Source organism: Pteropus medius, unplaced genomic scaffold (genome assembly GCF_902729225.1).
Source record: "Pteropus medius unplaced genomic scaffold, Ma_sr-lr_union100, whole genome shotgun sequence".
Classification (NCBI taxonomy): Eukaryota; Metazoa; Chordata; class Mammalia; order Chiroptera; family Pteropodidae; genus Pteropus; species Pteropus medius.
In genome coordinates this window covers 490,776-496,998 of record NW_024340696.1, presented here as the reverse complement: position 1 = coordinate 496,998, position 6,223 = coordinate 490,776, and the positions used below count along the sequence as shown (strand labels likewise).

The following is a 6,223-nucleotide window of genomic DNA, read 5'->3' as shown; positions in this document are numbered from 1 at the left end:
CAATTACCTCTGATTATTTTCTCTACTTGAATGGCATTAATAGAATGGTTCAGGAAAAAAAAAAATATCCAGCAGAGGTGGTGTCCCATTCACTTTCCAAGAGATAGCAAAGACAGATGCTTTACTTGTTCAGAGGCTCTCGCTGGGATAATTCCACCACTGAGTTCCACTAAAACAGCCCAAGGATGTATATTTTGCATGCTCCGGGGCAGGAAGCAGAGAACAATGTATTTATTTTTTATTTTTATTTTTATGCCTACAGCACCTGGTCTTCCTAGGTGGTCTCCCATCCAATTGCTAACCAGGCCCAACCCTGCTTAGCTTCCGAGATCAGATGGGATCAGGCGTGCTCAGGGTGGAATGGCCATAGACAGAACAATGTATTTTTAATTTGTTAACATTTTACCAGAGCTTTTTAAGAGACCCTATCATTGTTAATTCAACAATTAATAATACCAGTGATAAACTGAACTAACTAAACCAAGTCTGCTTTAACCTGAGCTAAATTTGAAAGCAATAGACTACATTGGCCCTTGACTAGGTAGGACCCTACACTAGAGACTTCCAGGCTTGTAAAGGAATAAGACACACATGTGACATGACTAACAGATAATGCATGCGACCTTCTCGTCCTCAACTGCATTTCACAATTACTAGCCCCACTATCCACCCATCCAGGAGACGGAAGCTAAACACTTCAGTCACCCTTAGCTTTGCCCTCTCTCATCCTTCCTTGTCTCACTCTCCAAGCCTCCTTGATTCTGACTCTAAAATGTTTCTAGAATACATCTCCTCCTCTCCTATTCTTGGGTATGTTTATTAGTCTGCTACGGCTTTCATAACAAAGTACCATGGATTGTGTGGCTTACACAACAGAAATGATGTTTTCACAGTGCCAGAGGCTAGATGTCTGAGATCAAGATGTCAACAGAGTTGTTTCTTGTGAGGCTTCTCTCCTTGGCTTGTAGATGACCGTCTTCTCCCTGTGTCTTCCCATAGTCTTCTCTCTCTGTGTGTCTGTGTCCTAATTTCCTCTTCTTACAAGGATACCAGTCATGTTGGATCAGGGAGCACTTGAATGACCTCATTTTAACTTAATTACCTGTGTAAGGATACTCTCTCCAAACACAGTCACATTCTGAGGTCTGGGGGTTAGAACTTCAACGTGTGTGTGTTGGGGGCCGGGGGCGGGGAGAGAGAGAGAGAGAATTTGGCCCATAACAGCATGTCATAAAGACTTTAATGAATTGGCCTTGGACTTGCCCCTTCAATTTAGCTTCAGACAATCTCTTCCATATAAGCTCCACCTATACTCAGACCTGAATCTTTCCATACATGCCAAGTACCCTCACCCCGTCATGCTTTTGCCAATGCTGTTCTTTTTGCCTGGAATGTCTGGACAATAGAACACCCTCCGTCTTCACCCTCCTACCCAACTCCTTAGCCTGGTAAACTCCTATTAATCTAGTCACAGGTCAAATGCCATCTCTTTTGCAAAATCTGCTGAACTACCTGAGAATTAATCCACCTCTGTGTTTCCACAGCCAGTATATAATTAACATAGCACTTCTCTCATTGCATTCAAATTTCGAATTCCCATCTGCCTCCTTGTTAGAATGTGGCATGCTTGCATTCACAGGGCTGGCCAGATAGTAGGCACTTAATAAACATTTGTTGAGTGAGTGAACTAGGAGAGAGTGTAGGCTGGACTAAATGCAAATTCTGCTAGAATTTCAAAGAAGAGATTGTTATCCACTAGAGTGAAGGAGCTTGGAAATGAAAAACCAAAACAAAGAAAGAACCTTATTGTGGTTCAGCAGCCTTTGTGTTTCTCCTCTGCTCCCAGGCGCACTGTGCCACTGTGTTTCCCACGCTCCGTTACCACTCACTGGGACACAGGCTGAGCCGGCTAATGGAAGCCTGACCTCTAAGACCTCCAGGAGAGTCCATTCTCTCCATATCCGTGGACGCTGAGGCCCTAGGGAATAGTGGGGCCACTAGTTGAGAAGAAGCTTGGGTCCCTGCATGGAAGAACACCTGTTAACAGATAAATGGACTGTGACAAGAGGGAGAAACAGCCTTGTGTTCTGTTAAGCCACAGAGATTTGGGTGATGTTTATTATCGCGTTAATTCCCTTGCCTAATACCCACCTGAATATACTCGATGTGTTACATCTGAGATAGATAGTCTGCTTCTCATTGTTCAGCATCTATCCAGTCCATTTTAAGTCACAGGGAGCAGCATCAGAATTTTGCTCAATATTTTTGCAACTGATTCAATTCAAATGTATTGTCTCTGATGTGACTATGCAGATATTTGGGGACAGAAATGAAATTACGGCAAGATAGCCTAACAGTCACATTTTCCTGGCCCCAACAAACATGATTGGGTTTGCCTTGGCTCTAAAACAAAATAAAAACAAAACCTTGCTATTCTCCCCCAAGCTATGGCTTTCTCTTCTTCCAGAGCTAAGCTATAACACGAGAGTCCACTTAGTCCTTAGTCTCTCAGCATCCGGCTTCCAAGTCCCCTCTTTAGCCCCAGCTACCCCACCCCATCTCTTATAAACCCTGGTCTTTCCTCAGTTGCTCTTCTCAACCTCTCCTTTGCTCCTGAACACTGACTACTTCCTCTGTGATATTAATTCTTCTCCCTGAATTCTATGACACTGAACCCTCTTGATTATCCTCCTACCCAGCCTCCTCCCCGGCCCCTCCACCTTCTCCAGTTCCGCAAAGCTATATTCCATAAAGTCATGGCCCTGCCCTTCTCTCCTCTCTTTTTACATCGTTGTTGTTTGTATTAGTTGTCACTTTTGGTCTCCTTTTAGAATTGATCTTCCCATTTCAGGAGAGTAACTCCTCTTTTCATTTTTCTACCTCTTTCCTCTGACACTCTCATCCATCTGAGTGGATGACTTTCATCCATGTCCTGGCCTCTTTGCAGCTGCCTTCTAGACTTTCCCACTAGAGAGCCGACAAGAACCTTAAATAATAGGCCCCAACCACTAAACTCATCACCTAGTCTCTCCACGCTGTTTTCCTCTCAGAATAGCATCACCACTCTCTCATTTACTCAGTTCGACACTTCAAAGTCATCTTTGATTCCTCCTCCTCTTCCTCCCACATTCAATCAGTGATCTGGACCTGCCAGATCACTTCTGTGCCTTCATTTCTCCTTGCCTAGACCATTATTTAAAAGCTTATCTCTAACATTCTGTATTTGTCAGGGTCCAGTCAGCAAAACAGAAACTATACTAGTTTTTTTTTTTTTAAACAGAGAAAAAATAGAGGGAATTGGCTAAACAGGTATTTTTTAAAAAGCAAGACGGAGCACCTTGATTTAACACAGATATAATAACTGTAAGAAGTAGCTACCACCTCTGGAACTGGGGAAACAGACAATATCAGGGTATCCTAATTTAGATGTCTTGGGGAGAGGTCTCCCAGGGGCTAGGAGTCAGGTCTCTGAGGAGAGAGCCCCACCTGGTTACTACTGGTGCTTCCAAGGGGGCACAAAGGAGCTGCTTTGGAAAAAGCTAGACACCAATTCCAACTGTCACTGTCAGGGTGAAGGGCTGTTGTTTGAACAACACAGAAGAATAGCCAGCAAGTAGAATGGAGTTAAGTCCCTTCCTCCCCTTTTTCCAGTCTACTGGCAGAACTTAATAGAAAGTTAGCTGGCAAGACAATTGTAGTTTTCATAATCCTGGCCCCAGAACACACAACACAGAGGACAGAAGGATGAATGTGGCACATTTCCCTACCACTCACTAGCTTCTCTCTCCCTGTAGTCTGATATTTTCCAAAGATGTCTGAATAGCTAGCATTTATTGAGCACTTACTCTGAGCCAATTACAATTCTAAGCACTTCATATTTATTAACTTTTAATCCTTATAACAACATTTGGAGGTATATACTATTATTATCTACATAATAGAAATCAGGAAACTGAGGCACTGGGAAGTTAAGTCATTTGTCCAAAGAGATAAAAGTAGCTTGTTGTTGGTAGATCCAGGATTCAAACCCAAGATGTCTAGCTAAAAAACACTGATCCTCGAACTTTATTTTTTAATTTTCACACTGTGTACCTGAGGGAAAAGCCAAAATAGAATGATGGGAGTAAGATTCTTTAAGTAAAAATGATTCTCAAACTACGGCATGTGCACATAAGAATCATTTGGGGAACCTGAAGAAATTCTGGATTCCAGAACTCATTACTCAGACACTGACTTGGAAGGTCTGAGATGAGGAATTTGAATTAAGCACACAATCCCAGACACCTCCTCTCCACCCCCACTCCCAGCAAATGGTCTATGGACAGGTTGAGAATACTTACTTTGCAGGGCTTGGTGAGAGAGGAAGAGAAGCTATAACTTGAAAAGGTCCTTCTGTCCTTCAGCTGAGAATCAGTATTCAAATACAACTCTGATCACATCATGTTCTGCTTAAAAAGTCTTTGATTCATTCAACAAACTTGTTCAACAGATTAACTCAAATATTTATTGAACGAATATTATGTGCTAGGCAATATTCTAGATCTTGGGGTACATTAGTGAACAAAAATAAGCTCCCTCGTGAACCTTATATTCTAATGGGATGGAAAGACAGTAGACATAATAAATTATGTAATGTTAGAAGGTGTTAAGTGCTACAGAAAAAAAATAGATAGGCAAAGAGGAGAAAGAATTTACAAAATGTTGATGAGCGCAGACCTCACTGAGAAGCTGACATTTTAAAAAGCTGTTAAGAAAGGCACTTCATCCTATGAACATCTAGGTTCCAGAAGAGCATTCTAGGCAGAGAGAACAGGCAGGGAAAAGCCTAAGGCAGAAGCATGAATGGCAGGTAGGTGTGTGGGATCAGCAGGGAGCAAAGCAGGAGAAGGGCTCAGATCCTTGGGGCCCTGAGGTCACTGTCAGGATATGGGTTTTTCCTCTGGTGAAATGAGGAGCCATTGGAAAGTTCTGAGCCAAGGAGTGACATGATTCAACTTGTCGCACTTTGGATCACTTTGGCTGCTTAGAGCCAAATGAGGGTGGAAGACCAAATAAGATACCTGTAGAAATACAGACCAGAGGTGACAGTAACTCACAACTACAGCAGTAATGGTGGCCAGAAGCATTCAGTTCTGGATCTATTTTAGAGATAGAGCCAAGAGGATTTCTCAAAGAAATGAATCTGGAGTATTATGAGAAAAAGAGAGTTATCAAGAAAAGATTATAAGGTTTTGGCTTGAGTAATTGAAAGGATGGAGTTTCTGATCAACTGATATAGGGAAGATTGAGGGTAGGGAACAAAGTTGTTTACTTTTTATTTATTTAAAAATGTATTATACTGTTTTATTCTACTTTTTATCTATTTTTTAAATCTATTTTTTATTTTTTGGGTGACGGTAGGGTAGAACTCAGAAGTTCAGTTTCAATCTTGGACATGTTAAGTTTAAGGTACCTATTAGATATTTAAATGAGAAAGGAAGGGAGAGAGGATACAGCTTAAAAAAGTCCTTTTGTCTTCCAACTAAGAATCAGTCTTCAAACACAATTCTGATATTATGTCCTGCATCTATTCAGTAAATTTAAACATTTATTGAACACATATGTGTCAGGTAGTATTCTAGGTTATTGGGACTCTGAGTAGCTACCCCACTTACTATCTATGTGAACTTGGAAAAGATACAAACTTCTTTAGATTTTAGTTTCCTTATCTGCAAAGGCTCTGTAAAAGAAAGAACAGATCTTTGAGGAACTGAAAGATCAACACGGTTAGAGTATAAAGCTTGGTCCAGAGTGAGACTGGTAAACAAAACAAGGGTCTGTTATTCAGGGCCTTATAGGCTGTGATGAGAATTTTAGCTTTTATCCCAAGAGCAATGGGAAGCTCTGGAACAGATTTCAGCAGGAAAGAGACATGCCCAAGGATATATATATACACACAATGCCAAGAATTAAATTTCAATTAGCATTTCCTCCGGAACAAGGGAAATTGGCAATTATAATCACACCAGTCTAATATTTTAAGGGTACTAAGTAAAAAATAATTAATCTTTAAGACTTCCTATGTTCAATTTTCTAAGTGAGATGGAAAACTAAATTAAATCTTGCTTACTGGTGTTAACAGTGACCTCAACTCATTACTGGAATCATGAATCAGTTTCTTTGTCTTACATATACCTTTTCTCAATTTAAGATTATAGAAGTGTTAAATGTCAGAAACTAAGTC

General features: G+C 40.9%; 1 pseudogene; it reads right to left on the bottom strand.

Moving 5' to 3' along the window:
* Positions 1-253: 253 nt before the first annotated feature.
* Positions 254-372, bottom strand: LOC120610384 (uncharacterized; annotated as a pseudogene).
* Between the last annotated feature and the right edge of the window lie 5,851 nt (positions 373-6,223).